Raw genomic sequence first — 18,546 nt, 5'->3', positions numbered from 1 at the left:
TCAGGCTCCATGCAGGGAGCCCGACGTGGGACTCGATCCGGGGTCTCCAGGATCATGCCCTGGGCTGAAGGCGTCGCTAAACCGCTGAGCCACCGGGGCTGCCCAACCTTGAAGAGTCTATATAAATATGGAAATCAGTATGTATACCTTGCTTCACCAGAGTGAAACTTGTAGAGTCTAATATTGTGTGGCTTGATAACATGATTTTCAGTGTAATATAGGATGATAAAAATGTTTGATCAGGGGTTCCTGGGTAGCTCAGTTGTTTAAGCATTTGTCTTTGGCTTGGGTAATGATCCCAGAGTCCTGGGATGGAGCCCTGCATCAGGCTTCCTGCTCAGCAGAGAGTCTGTTTTTCCCTCTACCCCTTACCCCACTCATGCTCTCTCTTTCTCTTTCATGCTCTCTCTCAGATAAATAAATAAAATCTTTAAAAACAACAACAAAGTTTGATCAACCTAACTTGAGTTGTTCACTTGATTTAGGATAGAAATATACACAACGGGCTATACAAGTAGAAAAATAATTTCATATTAATTGGCTAACATTTAAAAACTGGAATTGAGTGAAGGGCCATGGAATTTAGTCATTATGGATTCAGTTTTGAGCAAAAAAGCAGATCTGGTTTCCCTGTGTAAAAAGTTTCTACAAAACTCTGGATTCCTTTCCTGTGCTGTTTCATATTTTTAGGCCTGATTCAGATTTTTTAGTTTTATCATGATAGATCTCTTTATCTAGGGCAAAGATATGAAATATTCTTATTTTTAGAAACACTGTTTGGTTGTTTTTAAATGCTCTGCTTTGCACTAGGGACATCATTATTTTCTGTCTACCTAGGAAATCTAATGGGAATTACTTTTAGTATTTATAATCAAGACACATGCTGGAATGTTTTTTAAAAAATAAATATGTTATACTACATATCTTAAAGTATGAGCTTAATCCTCTAGAGAAATTAAATTTGCTGATGCTTAAAAATACCAATGTGATTGATATAGTATTTACACTTGACCACCTGCTAATGAACTCTCATTCACTGTTTATTTTCTCTTGGTAAAATTATACTTAAATCACACTGCAGAATAACCCACAGCTACTGAAAGATCTAAAAGGAAAAATTAACAGAACTGTTACACTTCTTATATGTTAATTATTCTCCAAATTGTGTTTTATTTGTCAGATAATTTCAAACCTTTTAGTAAAAATCACTAATAAATATGTTTGAGGCTCTAACAAAAGTTCATAGGGTACTTAATTATCTAAAGTTTACCTTTAGCATGAGTCTTTGTTTTAGTAATGAGTTTTTTAAAAATCTCTGGTGGTATCTGTCAGATGGTATAGAGAAAATTTATGGCTCAAGCAATAAAGTTTAAGGTCCCAATTAACTTTGGATTCTGGGAGTCTATGAAATGCTTGTGAGACTTTGGATGTATTATTTTAGATGTTTACATCTGAAATTTCCACTGGGCATGTACAGAGTAAAGATACTTGACCAAATTAAAAAAAATCTCATTCTCAGTGCTTCTCATATATCTCCATACTGTCAATGGATTTACTGATGGGTTATTTTGTAGAGCTGAGTTAGATACAATGTAATGTTTGCATTCCTATTTGGCTTCACTCTTATTACTTTGGCCTGCCAACTTAGTCCCAAATAGGTAGAAATCTTTTCTTTTTCTCTGAAATTTGGAGGAATATCTAAGTTAGGTTTCAAATGAGAAAGTTCATACCATGAGTCAACATATTTTCCCCCTGGTAGAAAAAATAAGTGGTAGCATAAAATGGTTATTTGGCCTTAAAAATGTTATTATATGTTCCTACAGAAACAGTTCTGATTCATATTAATTTTAATATACTTCAGGGGATCCCTGGGTAACTCAGCGGTTTAGCCCCTGCCTTTGGCCAAGGGCATATCCTGGAGTCCTGGGATCAAATCCCACATTGGGCTCCTTGCATGGAGCCTGCTTCTCCCTCACCTGTGTCTCAGCTTCTCTCTCTCTCTCTCTCTCTCTCTGTGTGTGTGTCTCATGAGTAAATGAATAAAATCTTTAAACAAATTTTTTAATATGCATCAAACTTATTATGAAATTAAATATTTATATGTGTTTGATATGGACCAGGATTCAGAAATGCTTATTAGTTCATGAGTGGGGTGACATGGCTTTCTAAATTCTGTTAGGGCAAGCTCCATATTTTGTTAGTTCTTTTCATTCTTTTTACTCCTGCTATGCCTTAGATAAAATAGGAACTCAAAATATTTTTGAATTAGTGAATTATAATTGAAACTATTTCAGATTTCCAGGTATGCATATGATAAATAAATAACCTCAGAGTAGTGGGGAGAATTTAAGATAATTCATGCTATTATTGAATGGTTTTGTGCTTCCTTGTGAAAAGGAATCCTATTTAATTTTTCTACAGCCTTGAGATCTTTGGAAGATTAATGCATCAGGGTTAATGTCAGTGCAATCCCTTAGAATAGAGCAAAGTGGAGGTGGGAAGGGGGATGCCCTTATAAACTTCATTCCTACCTGAGAGGCATCTGGGAAGTCTAGTGAATGGGCAGGGAGGTTTGGATGGTAATGAAAAACCATTTATAATATTGCCAGATAAGACACCAGATAGTCCCAGGGTGTGGTTTCAAAAACCATACCCTTTCTCAATGTGTCATTCACTAGAACAAGGTTCTGATGTGTAAAAATTTTCAGCAATGCTTATCGATTTAAACAACTATTCTCTTGCATTATCCTCTTGCATTATCCTTTATTCCAGCCTATTTGCATATCCTTTTTTCATGAAGAGCTGTTTACTGGACAGATGTCTTCTTAAACCTACTCACTCTTGCCTGAAATGCAATAATTATTTCAGTAGCTGTTAGCATATTAAGAAAACTTGGGTGATTCCATCCACTTCACATTAATTTGCTCTTGTTGATTATTTGCTGTAATATGTTAAATGATTGCTCTTGAATGGGTCAAGACAAGCAGTGATTCACCCATTTTGATTGCTATAAATATCTTTGAAGTTACCCAAATGTGCTTCTATATTATTCACAACTCTTCTAAGTCATTAATAAATATATTGAACACCTGTGCTAGCACTGATCCCTGAGGCACCTCATTATTAACCTAATTGCAGAGCTTCATGATATTTCATTTAACCTTGATTTTACTACCAAACTTTTTTCAAATCAAGACATTTTCAAATTAATGATAAAACTTTACCTTTTCTCCTTTGGTTGCCATGGCTCCATAATTGAATTTCCACATTAAAAAAATATGAATGAAGTATCACCAGGCATTCAATTTTTTAAAAGTTCAAACAAGAAAATAGTCTTATACTGTTGTCTCCCAGTTTTCATTCAAATTCTGCTTGTCTAATTCTTCTTTTAATTGTTTGTCTTCATCAGCTATTTTCAAAATGTTAGGGTGTGGAAACCATAATTCTATAATTCTATAATCCCAGTATCATTGTTTTGGATACAGTTTTATCTTTTTGTGAGTCCCAATGCCTCAATGCTATTTTATCAAATTGGAGCCAGGAAAGGGAAAGAGAGATGGAATTCATTTTAGCTGACATTGCAATTCATCAGTGAAGCCATTACAAGTGAAGAATGAGGTTTGCACCTTCTGGTTTAAATCAAGCTTATAGAGTAGAGTTTTATCTAATGTTGGAGCTAGAAAGGACTCTGAAGTTCACATGGTTAAATTTCCCCTCATTTTTCAGATAAGCAGAAGCCCAAAAGATGAATTGACCTTGATGAATGAAGGTCACACTGATCAGAGCTGATCAAAAGCAGGGTTCTGCTTTTTACTCTGTTGTTCATTCCACTGCAATCTGGCTTAGGCTTTTATTATTATTGTTTTCCACCATGGGTAATTAAAATTTTCTGTCTCATTTATTCTGAATTTTTGACATGAGTTCTTCTTTAAGCCTCTTTTAGACCATCTGTATCTAATCTAATTCTTTTAATCCCTAACAGCAACTTTTGAATATAGTTAAGTTCTCAATAAATATGTATTGAGTGGGTAAATAAATCTAGAAGCACACTATGTATTTAGCAAACTCCAATATATATAACAATACAAATATGTGTATATACATGCATATTAAATTATAGTTATTTACAAGATTTTTAGTTTTTCTTTTATCTTGTGGATCTATATCAGTCATGAAAATCAGATCATAAAGCATATATGTTGATTTCCAACCCTGACTTCTAAGTGGTTAAGCTTTTGAATAATTAAATTTATTTGAACTGATTGTAGTTAAATAATACTGAGTTTTTCTATGACATTGGGTGTTTGTATCCTTTATATTAACTTTAATATCACTTGCTCTAAGACTCTCAAATCCAACCAAATTCTCTCATAGATATTTGAGCTATTTTGGAGAATACAAGGAAAAGAATCTACATATGAGAAGAGTCCTACATAAACTCAAGGAAGGAAGCCAAAGATATTATTACTATTGATCCCTAACCTTTTTGTCTTCTACAGGAGGCATTATCAGAAAAACTTCTGTGTTTATCTGCTTTAAATATCTACTTAAATTTATTTTTAATAGTAACATTTCAAAAACATTGAAATGCTCTTCATTACTGTTGGAAGGTCACCATTCAAATCAAACAGTGAACATGCTCTCATGTGGATAAGTCACTCTTAGGAAAAATTATAAGCACCTTCAAGGCGCATTATGTATTTCAGATTCATGATTCATCTGCTTTGGGGGAAAGTATTATTTCCTGGCACATGTTCAAATGCTGTAATTTAAGACGTTTATAGTAAATTATTATACCACTGCAGCAAACGAAATTAATACAACTCTAAGAGTTATACCTAGGGAATGGTTGATTCATCTAGTTGGATTTGGTTCATTGTTCTTTAACATGGTAGGAGAAAAATTTTTTAAAAATGCATAACTGCTTTAAGTTTTTTGTCAAATACCTATTGAGGCACGTAGCAATACTGAGTAGGAATGTAAGTTAAAAATAATATAAAAGAAGCAAGCAAAAAAAAAAAAAGCAAGCAGAAAGGACTAAGCTGCTAAAGTTCCCTACAGGTATTTGAATATTTTGACTTAGCAAGTGTCAGTTGGACTGTTATTATGAAACAACTAAAAGCAGCTCTGTCTTAAAAGAGAGTCTCATTCTGTTTCTAGGACACGAAAATACAGTTTTTGCTTCTTCCTCCCCCTAACTCTGTTTCCTATCATCAAATCCTTTAGAAGTATAGGTGTAAATCTGTTATTGAAAAAAATGACATCTACAGCATACTTAGGGAATCTGTTTCTCTCTCTCTTCTTTTCTCCATGGTCACTATCATGAGCACCTGAGTGTTCATAATTGTCTCATTTATACTCTTGTCAGATTAATTGCCTCCATCCAAGGGGCCTTTGGGTGAAGCATAAATAGATGGTTTGTTATATTTTTTAATTTACTCAAATATTGAGCTAAATATGGAGTCTATAGTATGTACAGACCGAAGTAACTCCCACCAATATGACCTGGGCTTTTGATAAGAGTCATATGGGGGTTCTGAACTGACACAAGATCCTCCAATGCAGGTTACTATAGGCTTCTTAGATATACAATGTAATTTCAGGGATACCCACATTTAAATTTTCCCAGACTTAGGTCTCTCCTTGGGACCTTTTTGATTGGGGTTGACCGAAACCTGCATTATATTCCAGAAGACTCAGCTTCAGTCCCAAACCAAAATCTGAGATTTTTTAAAAAGAAATAATTGAAGTACACTCTTCATTGTTGATTCTTAGCAAAGAAAATCCAAGAAAAAGCATAGAAGGTGATATCCCTCTCCACTGAAGGCCTCCTTTCCCCAACACACACACACACACACACAACACACACACACACACACACACACACCCTACTGAGAACTGTGCCTGTGATGAGTCACTGATAGTGTGATATTTTTAAGTATTTAGGATTTGGAAAAAAATTAAAAACCATTAATCCAAATTTCTTACCTAGCTTTATGTATGTACTGGTAGTAATGTAGTTCCAATTGCATGTTTATATTATAACAAACATCTGGAAAAATAAGAAAAAATTTATAGAGACTCTAGAATACATATATTTTATATGAACTAGTCTTACTAATTCACTTAAATAAGATTTTTATTTGTACTTTTATATTGTACAGGCTCATAAATTAATTTTACCCTATGAAGAGGACATCTTTGTTTTTTCAAAGATTATACTCTTTAAACAGAATTGAAATGTAATTCAGAACCTTATCTATGTTTAATTCAAAACTGAATGGAGAGGTCTTATATTCTAAAAATTTAACTTGTTAAGTGTATTGGTTATGTATATAGCTAGTGTATCAATACCCATTTGCTCCTTTTTTTAATTTTCAAAGAAAGTTGTGAGATAGGAATTATATAATAATTGGGAACAGAATGCAATATTTTAATATACATTTTCTTGATTTTCCTTTTTTTGTATCTGATCTCTTTTCTATGACTTTAAGGAGTAATGGGTTCTAGGACATTGAAGTTAAGGTGGGATTTGCATGCCAATTGAGAATTATTATATTTTAAATTTGCCATTATTGCATGCTTTATAAATCTGGCTGTTGGACTAAAGTATAACTACATAAATGAATTCACTACAAGTGAATGTGTTTAAATGCTGCTATGGGTAAAATTTTTTGTTTTCCCTTCTTCACATGAATTTTTAGGGATTACAGGCTGAAGTTAATCATGATTACATTTTGGATAAAATATGAAAATGCATTCATTTTAAATCTAAATTTTGGAGATTTTATTCATATTTATTTCATAATTTTTGAATATGGCACCTAAAACCAACATTTTAAGTTTCAGAATCTAATTTACTTATTATCCAAATTCTCTGAGTGTAAGTGGAAAGATACACTTTAAATAGTATCATGAAATCATGTTGAAAATATTTGCGTGTAGATAAAGTTGAATGTACTTGAAAAACTACTGTTCCTTTAATTGTACTGGGATTAGGGGTTTAGGCTATCTAGGAAGGTGGAGAGATGAATGTTTGAATATAGTTATCATGATTTATGATCTACAACCTATAATTAGATTAACTCAAGAGTTAATAAAACCAGGAAAAGCTCAATATTATGAAAATGTCAAGAACCACTTAATGGCAACCTATAGACTTTTGGTTTACACCAAGAAAATACTTTAAAACAAAAAAAAATTGTTGAGAGCTTCCTTTTAAACCCTAGTTAGCTCATTTTAAAATACACTTTATTGGCCTCTTTAAACTGCACCTGAGAATGTTTCTACTATGGAAGATATCTTTAAATATATGTCCTACTTTGCTTAGCAACTTTATATCTGAAGAGCAGTATATTAAAGAAGATGTGTGCTGTGTGAGTATGTGTGTAGATTTGTAATTTTTTTTAACAGTTTATAGTAAGATGAAAATTAAGGAACTGAAAATCCTTAATTTTGATTACTCAATGTGGGGTAGTGGAAAATGGGGATAAGTCTAGAAAGAAAAAAAAGGAGCATTCCAAAGTTCAAATTATACTACCATTGCAATATGAATCTAAAATGCTTCCAGAATAGCAACTCTAGTTTACTTCCTTATTTATAATTTTTGCTTCCCCTCAAATAATTTGAAACTTCTTATAACAAAAGACATAGGAAATAAAATGAACAATATAAGAATTAAACAATATAGGGAAATAAATAAGAAGAGAGAAAGCCAGGACACTCAACAGGAAAGCTTACCTGTTTGCCATGCTATTAAGTACAACCCAGCTCAGAGTTTCTGAGCTGAGATATAAAAGAGTTAGGATGTGTTACAGGGTTCTAGCATTACTGGGGATAACCCTTTTTCAGGGGTAATTATTCCTGGATCTAGCTCTAAAATACAATTCTCATGTGTTCTTTTAGAAATTGTGTTCCATGATATGATGGTTCCAAAAAATGTAGAAGCATATATCCCCAAAGGCCTTTTCTCATATGGACCAGTATTACATGTGAAGGGCAGAGTTCAGTGTATATGTAGCATGTTATGCAGCAAAATTAAAACAAAACAAAACAACTGAATGTCTAGGAAAGATTAAATTGATTACAGGGTTAGAGATGAAAATTTAAGGGAAATATTTCCTTCTACTCTAAAAAATATTGGAAAATAGGATAAAATGTCTTCTTACCTTGATTCTTAAAGCCAAGAATTCCTTCGCTGAAGTACAAACTGGCCTCTATCATCTTTACCTGCTCTGTTTCCCCTCATTTCAGAAAGAAAACGAGGCAAACTTGATCAAATAAGTGCTGACAAGATTCATTCTATAGTGCTTATATAAATGTATTCTGCATCTACTTAAGATTCAGATTTTAATCTCTAGTTGCATAAATTTAAGGTGTAGATCAATTCTATTAGCAGAAAAGGCTGAAAATTGAAAGAGAAAACAAGACAAAGGAACTAGATCAATTAAAACATTTTAATCACACTGCAGCCAAAAGAAATTAAAGAAAAACCTGGGAAAGAAGAAATTTTTATGGAAGCATATGATTTCAAATCGGGTATGAAATAAGATAATTATAAAATTTCTATAATATACTGGAAAGAGTAGAAAATGAAGGTATATTATCATAATTAACAGTTATAAATAAATCAGTTGTTCATTATTTCCATTGAAAGAACAAACTGACAACAACATTTTTTTCAATGTGTGAATGATTCAGTTAACAGCTTTTCATGCTTCGTTTCTGACACTTTTCGGGGGGGGAGATAAAAATACTGAAATGATTGAAATACTATGCTGGAGTGATTTGCATATAATCTATTACTAACTGTTTCCCTTATTTTTAAATGACATTTTCCCCCTTAGAATGTAATAGCTTAAATCCTAAATGCTTCAGGGTTTGCTTTGATAAGAACCTTACTATTTGGGAATTTCATAATCAATGTAATGTTGATATTTTTCATATATTAAAACAATTATATTGGTGTTCCTGAGATTGGTGTGTTGTTTGGAATATCGTGATTCTGGGGAGAGATGGAAATGTCCTCTGGTGGTTTTCTTTTTGTCCTGCTATCCATTACACTAACCACATGTCAATGCACTCGAGTGGACAACTTTCTACCACATACTGGTTGGACAAAAATAATTTTAAGAGATATTTTAGTATTTTTTTTAGCAAGTCTCATTAACAAGTTTCTAGATCTTTAATAGAATACCACATGTACAGTCATATAAAGCCAAATCTTTGATTATTCAAGGGATTCATAGAAGCCCTAATATCCAAACATAAGCAAAGAACTGCTTTCATGAAAATATCAAAAGATATTTTTTTCAAGGGAAGATTTAAAACTTGTATGAAATTTCTTAAGCTCTGGGATATTCAAGTTATTGAAAAAAGGATGCTGCACCATATAGGTTTGATTGTCAAATCTGGTCCTGAGTTAAATATAATTTTACTTATACTTTCTGGTAAGCTAATAGAGCTATATAATGTGTTATAATTGGACAATTCATATTCATAAGATAAATTAATATAAGCTTTTACTCTCCAAGTCTTATCACTTTTTGTCATTATGTCAAGCACATATGTACTATCATATATCACTCAAATGAGAGGTGGAGAAAAGGAAAAAAAAAAGACACAGACATGAAGAAGAGTAAAATAATGAGAATAATGTATTAATCTCCCTGTGGTTTATTTAGGGTGCTAAAACTTACTATTGCCTGCTTACTTTTCTATAAAATTCAACTATGGTGTGTTTTGATGGATGGAGAAATTGAATATACTTTTATTTCTCATAATTCAAAGGACTGATAAATTATGCCATTTTATTTAGAATTGTGTCATTGTAAGTTTCTATTAACTTTAATTTTTAGCCTATTTATTCCCTTTTTCTCATTTTCATATTCCTTCTATTTTAGTAAATGTTTTCAAAGCAAGATTTCATGGGGGAATGAACTTATAGCAAATTTAATATGCTATGAGAAATTTAGTAGCGATTCTAAAATATAGCCTGTCTCCTAATGATCACTAGCTCAAAGTGTTTAATTATGCACATGTTTTAATCTATAAATTGTCACAAGTCCTTTTGAAAATAGATGGGTTATAAACCTGAAAAGGAATGGTGGATATCATCAAAGCCTTGTCTTTTAGCTAGCATTACACCCTATGAGCATGGAATTTCTAACCAGCCGGTGAGGATCTAATAGTGTTTCTCAAAGCCTTTCAGGAGAGTGTCCAATAATTTGCCATTACCATTCCATCCTGTTCCTATTGCACTCAGGAATATAAATATCAGTGTTTTACACTAGTCCTAACAGATTCAGGGCCACATGACTTGAAAAACACATTAATTTTCTTTGTAAATCAACTGGAGTTTCCCAGATTTGATTTTGTTGCCTCTTAATAGGAATTAAGGATAGTCATGAAACTTCAGAAACTTAAGAGCTTTTATAATTTTATGGTCACTAACTAATTATAGACACTACATAGGTAACATATTAAAGATAACATTTAAGGCACTCACATTAAGGATGTTTCAGGTATATAGTATAGCACAAATTGTGGTAGTCTAATGAATTTGGTTTCATAGGCTTATTTATTACAATATATCATGGGCCACACTGTAGAGAACTATCTAGAGTAAAAATTTATATATAATTTATTTTTGAAAAATAATTGTATATGATATACATTTCCATGTATTGGATATACTCATGGCCACTTTTGTCATAAAGCACACTCTTCATAATCCACAAGAGTATTTTAGGAGAAGAATATTAAGATTCTTGGCATTTATTAAAATAGTATTATTCATGATGAACTCTCTTCATATTAATATCAATAAACTCTTAAATTCTAAAATTAAAAAATATTTATTTTCCTAAGTGGGGAAGATCAGAAAACCATGCCTTGAACTAGTTACTGAATTTACTTTTCCTATTTTGGCTCAGCTTGATGCAAGGTGCATTCTGGAGGATTATTAGTAAGGAATTGCTCCAGGCAACAAACAAACAATAGAATCCTTTGGGAATAATGGTATTCTTATAAAGAGATGTGTTTGTTAAGGAAAATAAAACATATTTAAGGAAGTTAAGAGTTAGGGATACCGAACACTACCAAAGCAACTATGCTTATTGCCATATCAGATGATCTGACCATCTTACTAATATTTTTTCATTTTCTTAAAAAACTTTTGATAGCAGCAGAATAAAATACAAAAGACTCTCTATGTGTAACCTAATTCTTATTCACTTTAATAGCAGTCATGTCATAACCAGTAATTGGTGAAAACTTAAATTGTACAGGCAAATACACCTCTTCTACATTTTTTTCACATATTCCTGAGGTCAGAACTGCAGTATAGATTTTTTGACACACACAGATTGGATTTGCATAATACATCTTAAAAATAAACAAAAGGAAAAACTTCTTACAATCCATGACATTTTTTATTACTTATTATTTTATTTATTTAGTAAAATTGCATATGTCCCGCATTTATCATGGAATGGCTCAATTGAATGCTCTTGATTTGAGGATTAAATTTATAAGATTGTGGGAGGGGAAAATTAAAAATAAGAACCTTCCTTAACATTTACATACAAAACAAATTCAAGTCGTTAGGTATCTGAGGAAAATACCAGACCCAGAAACTACTGGAGTCTTAGATTTCCAGAAGCTAATATCCGCACAAATCTAAAATACCAAACTAATTAGGAATGGAGAGCGGAACTTGCAGGACAGGTGTGTGTCATGTGACTGGCAATCTTTAGAGTCCAGGGTTTCAAATACACTTATTTTGAGGCTTTTCTGATTTTCTCCCAGCAAAATTAATCATTCTTTCCCCTTCCATCCTATAGCATCATGCTCAGACTACATTTTTAGAAATAATCACATCAAATTACAATCATTTACTCACTTTTTAAGCATTTGATCACTTTATTGCCTATCTCAGTCCTTGGCATATTATTAGTAAAAGCTAAATAAATGAATAAATACTTATTTGATTGAATTTAATTAAAAACACCAAAGTATTGTGGCTATAATATAAAAGACAATCATTATACAAAAGAAAGGCACACTGAATAAATACATGTGAACGAAAATTTGTTAACTATCAAGTGAACACACAGCTAGCCGCAAGTGAATTGTCCAAATATGAAGCAAACTTTGATGGAAAGAGAACATTTCTCCACCTTATTTGACTGTACTGTAAAAAAGTAACAGCCTTATTGACAATTGTCTATACTTTTAAGGCAGAAATAATTCTGCATATTTTGTTAAATTTTGATATGTTCATAAAATATTTTGTAGCAAAAAATAATAGTGAGTAAATATGGGTTCAGTGGTGAGTCTGTTTTCTATAACTAAAATGATTTTGATCATGCCATTTAATCATATTCTAGTTTAGTTTCTTTATTTGTGAAATGTGGCAATCACAAAGCATTTTTGTTTTTGCTCTTTGGGATAAAAATTCTGGCTAGTATTTGCCAATATTAACTTAAAGACTATAAAGGTTGAAAAAATAAAAGCTCAATATATTTATAGGCCATTTACTCACATGGTGCCAAACAGTAATTTGACTGAGAATGTTATGATATTAACCTCTAAGAAATTATCTAATTCACATAATTATTTTAAGTTAATGAAGTTGCCTGAATCAGTCTTCAAAATGTTTTATGAAGATCTTACTGAAACTGATATAAGACAAAAAATTAATATGACTTAAACCTCCCCCCAAAAGAAAGGTAAAATAAAATGAATATATAGAAATATAAAAAATAAGAAAGTAGACAAAAAGGTGGAAAATATTTATGCCCAAATAGAAATGCCAAAACATTTGCTTTGGCAAGAGTAAGATTTGGCTCTGAATTCTTAGGCAATTGGGATAAAAATTGAGCTTGGTTGGTATTTCTCTGCCAGACAAGCATGAATCTAATAAATATTATTCAAATAATAGATGTCCATATATAAAAGTATAGTACTCTTCCTCACTTCCTTCTCTCTTCATTTTGCCCAGTCTTAAATTCTATGTCAGTTTCACTTTTGCCCATTGTTATCCTCAACAATTTGGCTATCTTTGATTTCATCCATTGACTGCTATGTGCTCTTGCAGGTATTCAATTTAGCTTGGGAATTTATTTATTTTTCTTAATATGGATATCTTTTTGCTAGGACTATAAGTCTCTTGAGAATAGGAAATATATGATATAATCTTTTGTATCTCTCAAAGATTTTTACCTTCCACTAGGCATAGATTAGGTATGTAATAAGCATCCATTACATTGTTAAAATGTCTTCAGTTATAGCTTTAAGTGAATAGACTTTTAAATTTAAGAGTTGGACTTATGAAGTGGACTTAATATGGGCAGTTAGTAGCGGTCACTTTGTCAGTATATCTATCATCTGGATTTGAATTCTTGCTCTACGATTTAGTAGCTCTACGTTATATGATCACTCTGAGCATCATTTTCCTTATCTTCTTAAGGAGATAACAGTGGTACTTACTTCATAAGGTTATCATTAATCCTACTAACCGTATTAATGAGGATTAAATGAATAAATGTAAAATGTTTGGAAAAATAAACATTAAGTGTTAGTCATTTTATCTTAAAATGCTCAATATTAAGTCATCCTTTCTGGAAATAATTAAGTAGAAATTTCCCTGGTGGCAGTTATGGCGCATAATCAATTATCTAAGGTCTGTCCTCAGAAAGCGAAAGTATATGACAAAAAAAAACATGTCATCATTATAGACAATAGTATTTATAATCTCAGTAGCAGGAAGGCATGCATTATCTGAATACCATATTAGATCATTAAGTTAAAAATATGTGATCCCAAACTACATTTCTGTGTTATATAAAGTGTTTATCCATTAGAAGACTCTTCTTCCAATCTCATTATTATAGTACCAGGGTGTCGTACTGAGCTCACACAGTTTTATCCCATAACTGAAATCAAAGGCAAAGGAAAAGTCAATAAAGGCCACTACCCCAGCCTTATGCTTTTCTTTCACAAAATGATGAAGTATGACAAGGATTCATTGTGAAATAGCCATATCACTGAACTTAAGATTCCATCAAATCCAAAGGCAAAAAAAATGTTGACATCACAAAGATCTCAAGTAGTTTTCTGTATAGCAGAGTTCAGAGATCAGTGTCTTTACCTAGATCTATTATACATGTGAGACTAGAGCTGGGATGGCTCTTATATATAGGCTCTTATCTCAAGGCTATAAATCCTTTACTTTATAAATGAATATGAAATAAGACCCATAGATAATGAATGTTACCAGTGTCTAGGTCAAGAATTGCTAGAAAGGACTTTAGAAACTGTATTTCCAGCTCTCCATTGTAGTGGATATGCTCTTCTAATACTGCCTTATAGGAGAGCTGAATGACAGAGTTGGTCCAGTCTTTCACCACATTTTCATTAGACTGTTTAGGACATTATATTTATGGATCTGTAATTGAGAGAAAATATATCATTGATATAAAATAAAATGGTAAGAACAGATGGAGTATATTTTAAATACAATTTTTTTTTCTCAGTAACAGAATTTGACTAGGTATATGTGAATTAATGTAATTACTCATATGGTTGAAGCAGCAATTTAGGGTTTATAGTTTTAGGCTATTTCAAAATTGATCTTGAAAAAGCATTTGTATTTAGTTTGAATCTTTTATCCTGACTTTTAATTCTCTCTCTGGAGAAATAATAGTGATAGTTCTTAAACTCATTTTTATTCTTAATATTTTCTCTTTTGGTAGAATTAATTCTATCCATCTGTCTATTATTTGATGTATATCGCTATCACAAATATCTGTGTGCTTCTATGTCCCCAGCCAAATATCTGTGGCTCACAGTGTCCATATTGGCTTTTACGATGACATTTGTTAGCATAAATGTCATTGAAATTTTAATTCTTCGTCTTAGTTTTAAAAGTTACTTGTAGATTAATGTCAATAAATCACATTTCCTTCACTTACCTCTTTGGTATGTGTAATTTTTTGTCCTCTTCATTATCTTTCACCAAATCTTCAACTCAGCAGTCATCTTTGTTTCTCCAAATCAGAATTACTCTAGATTTTCAGGTAAAATTTTTGTATAGTGGTGGTGGCGGCAGAATGAACACATGTAATGGCATTAGATTTAGGTGTGAGAGCTTCTTTCTTTCTGGATTTATTGTTTAAATGTGGGGCATACTTTTGTCACAATTATAGTAATGCTAGTTTTTAGTAGAAATGTGGCTTATGGACTATTTCACTGGCTCTTAAATCCCACATGGATTATAAAAGACAAGTGGACAAGTGTATTTTGCATGAATGCTACATATTCAGGTAGTATGATAGAGTAAAATGCTAATGTAGTTCCTCAGTTATATTACCTTGGGCTGGTGCAAATTCAGGGAGAAATAGAAGAGGCTTTTAGCCCAATGGTTTAATAAAATGCTTTTTAGATACTAATGGAATCAAGAGACTTAAAAAATCATTTAATAGCTAAGACCAAGGCAGATTTACCTGAAGATTGAATTTAAAAATAAATATACAAAAATTTATTTGGTCACCTGCACATAATGATGAAAACATTTACATAGCCTTAACAAAGAAAAATATTTTTTATTTAAACTGTATATGGTGTTTTGAGTAATAGAACAAGCAAGGTCTATGTTATTATAAAGGTCATCTTCTTGCTTCCTTTATGTAGTGTTCTCCCATTACACATGTCATTTGTGTAAGTAAAAATTCTCTTTAAAAAATATCCCTACATAAAATCATTCATAGGAAATATCCTGCAACCCAAGCCATGTCATTGCCAGTTAACATTTTATGACTGTAGATTATTGGTGTTTTTCTTTGAGTTGTCATTTGTATGTGGTTACTTTATTGACTATAGAGGTTTTGCTTCAATGGATAATCTTCCTTCCATTTTCTGCCAGTTGAAGATTATATTGTGGAAACTGACTTATATTTTGTTATAGCTTTTTAATGTAGCTAGGAAAATTGGAAATGAAAATACAACATGAATATTTGGGAGTATCTTTTCAGTAATTTTTTCTTTTAAATGTCCACTCTTAGAATAATGTATAAAATAAAGGAAACAATATATAAAACTTCGAGAAAGTAATAAACATTTCTTTCCATTAAAGTTGCTGATTTAGGATTTTGAATGAAATCTCTGCAGGTGCAAAATAGTTTAAGCAATTTTTTCTGTTTCTGAATAGGAAGGTATATTCTTTCTCTGCTATCTTCAGACACACTGTTTTAATGTATGAGCCTAATTATATTGATTATGGTCTTTTCTCACTTCTGAAAAAAGTGCTTATGGGGTGGTAGGAGCACATCCCTAGTGTCTGATGAACTAGTTTTGAATATCTGACTCTCTTGCATGAACTTTAGCAAGTTATTCAACTACCATACTTATTTTCCTCTTCTTTAAAATGGTGATTTTACCTATTTCCTAAGATGGTTTGAGAATGAGATAAGGAGATCACAGAGCTGATCATAAATCAACTCTTTTCTCTTTCCCCACCTCTACCTTTCAGCTATTTTATTATTATCCATGGGAGAAAATAATAAATTTTAGTTTAGTGAATAACCCAGCTGATTTAAGACTGTTTTCGTATACTTCTATTGAAAGAGCTAATGGGGAACAAAATTTATAAACAACATAATCTGTCAAGAAACAACCTGACCATTTTATGTATAGTTGTTCTTTGTTCTGCATTCCTCCAGTCAGGAAATTGTTCAGCCAGGCTTAGCAAACTAGGATCACACTGGCACAAGAAAGCACAAGAATTAATTTTAGACTATAATAAAAAGCAGTTGAATGACTTAGTGAAAGTAAATTCATTTGAACAGTATTTTACAAAACTTAGCACACATCAGAAATGAGCTCCAGAGATCCTGATTCAGTAAATTTAGTATGGACCCAAAGATTTGTTCTTTTCTTCTAAGTAGGCTCTCTGTCAAATGTGGGGCTTGAACTCACAACCCTGAGATCAAGAATGCCATGCTCTACTGACTGAGATAGCCAGGTGCCCAGGGATTTGCTCATTATAGTAACTTTGAAGATATGATAGGTAGCAGAAGTTTAAACCAATAAGTAGAGGAAAAAATTACCTGTCAAATTTATCCATCCATGTTGTCTTAATACTATTTTTCACATTAATCCAAATAAACTCAATAAGTGAAAATGATCATCCTACAGTGCTCAAAACCGAGGGTCAGTCCTTCTTTTTATATAGCCTGTGCCAAAGACTGCATCATAGAACCTTCAAGGCCATGTCGTACAAGGGTGCTGTGTTATATAACACAAGATATATTGCAATCAGCTTAGAAAAGATAAATTAGTGGGTGATGTTTCAGATTAGAGAAAAAGGATTTACTTCACGGATCCTTTATCACAAGGTCCCTTGATGCATTTACAATTTTATTTGATTTATATAAAACCAATTTTCACTTAGCTTTTAAGTAAGACATACATATAAAACAAAATCTATAAATGTTTGGGAAAGAGGAGGAAGAAACTCAAAAGAGTTTTCTGAAATCTAGGTGGTTGAGGCATTCTGTTGCTTTAAGGTCACTGTTCTTAATAGAAAGATAAATACTGGCACTGGACTTTTTAAAACATGAATTCTACCCTAAATTTAAAAATGTTAAATATAAGCAGCCTCCTATCTAACAATAAAATCATAATGCAAGGCATGAAAGAGCTTAAAAAATAACCCATCACCACTCTGGTGTATTCTTAAGTGTTTCTTCCCCATTATAGTTGACAATAAAATGAAACACAATTGCTATTGTCAGTCTACTCTACCTTTGTGGGTTTGTAAGAGTTTTGAAAGCATGGATCCTGGATTCCCTGTCTTGGCACCTCTCTAGCTAGGGACAGTTGTGGTGCGTTAAGAAGGTCATAGCAGTAGTTAGAAGTTCTTACTGAAAGACCAGAGCATCCGTATTCTTACTGCATAACCACCGCTCTAGGTTGTGGGACTTTTTATGTGTTAAAAGTTTGTTATACTATTACCCAGAGTAAACCATTAAGAGGTACATTGGTGTAAGATGTTACTGTATCTGCTTTAGAGAGATCTCACCCTTTTTCATGAGGCCAAATATCTGCCTGTCCCACTATCTTTTCCTTTGTGTGCTGTCATCTACCCAGCACATCTGATTTGTTTCTTTTAGCATACTAATAGATTGCATCATCATGCTTTCAGTTTCTTTACTTATTTTGAATGTTTAGTTTGAGAGATGGTGTCTATTTTCTAGTCAGGAGCAGACAAAATGAAATATCTTTACTCCCATATACAGTGGCTTTATTTTAGAAAATATTTTTGCAAAGAGATATTGCTATTTCCAAGGTGTTTGTGGAGTCTGATATGATTTCAAATAGTATCATGAAATTTGTGTTGATAGTTGAATGTATACAAGTTTTCTTTCCTTCTAAAAATATAATTTATATTAAAATCTAAATGGTTTTACGATTTTTCTAGAACATTCAGGACGGACTGGAGATAGAGATTTGGTAAAAATGAGCAGATCAATAAAATTTAGTTTG

General features: G+C 32.1%; 1 protein-coding gene across 6 annotated transcripts in view; it reads left to right on the top strand.

Annotated features, from left to right (window-relative positions):
• The window catches only part of CTNNA3 (catenin alpha 3), a 1,674,060-nt gene that overhangs the window by 550,725 nt on the left and 1,104,789 nt on the right, over positions 1 to 18,546 (top strand). The window lies entirely within an intron of this gene.

The sequence above is a fragment of the Vulpes vulpes genome, chromosome 4 (assembly GCF_048418805.1).
Source record: "Vulpes vulpes isolate BD-2025 chromosome 4, VulVul3, whole genome shotgun sequence".
Lineage (NCBI taxonomy): Eukaryota > Metazoa > Chordata > Mammalia > Carnivora > Canidae > Vulpes > Vulpes vulpes.
This window is presented reverse-complemented; position numbering and strand designations above follow the sequence as displayed.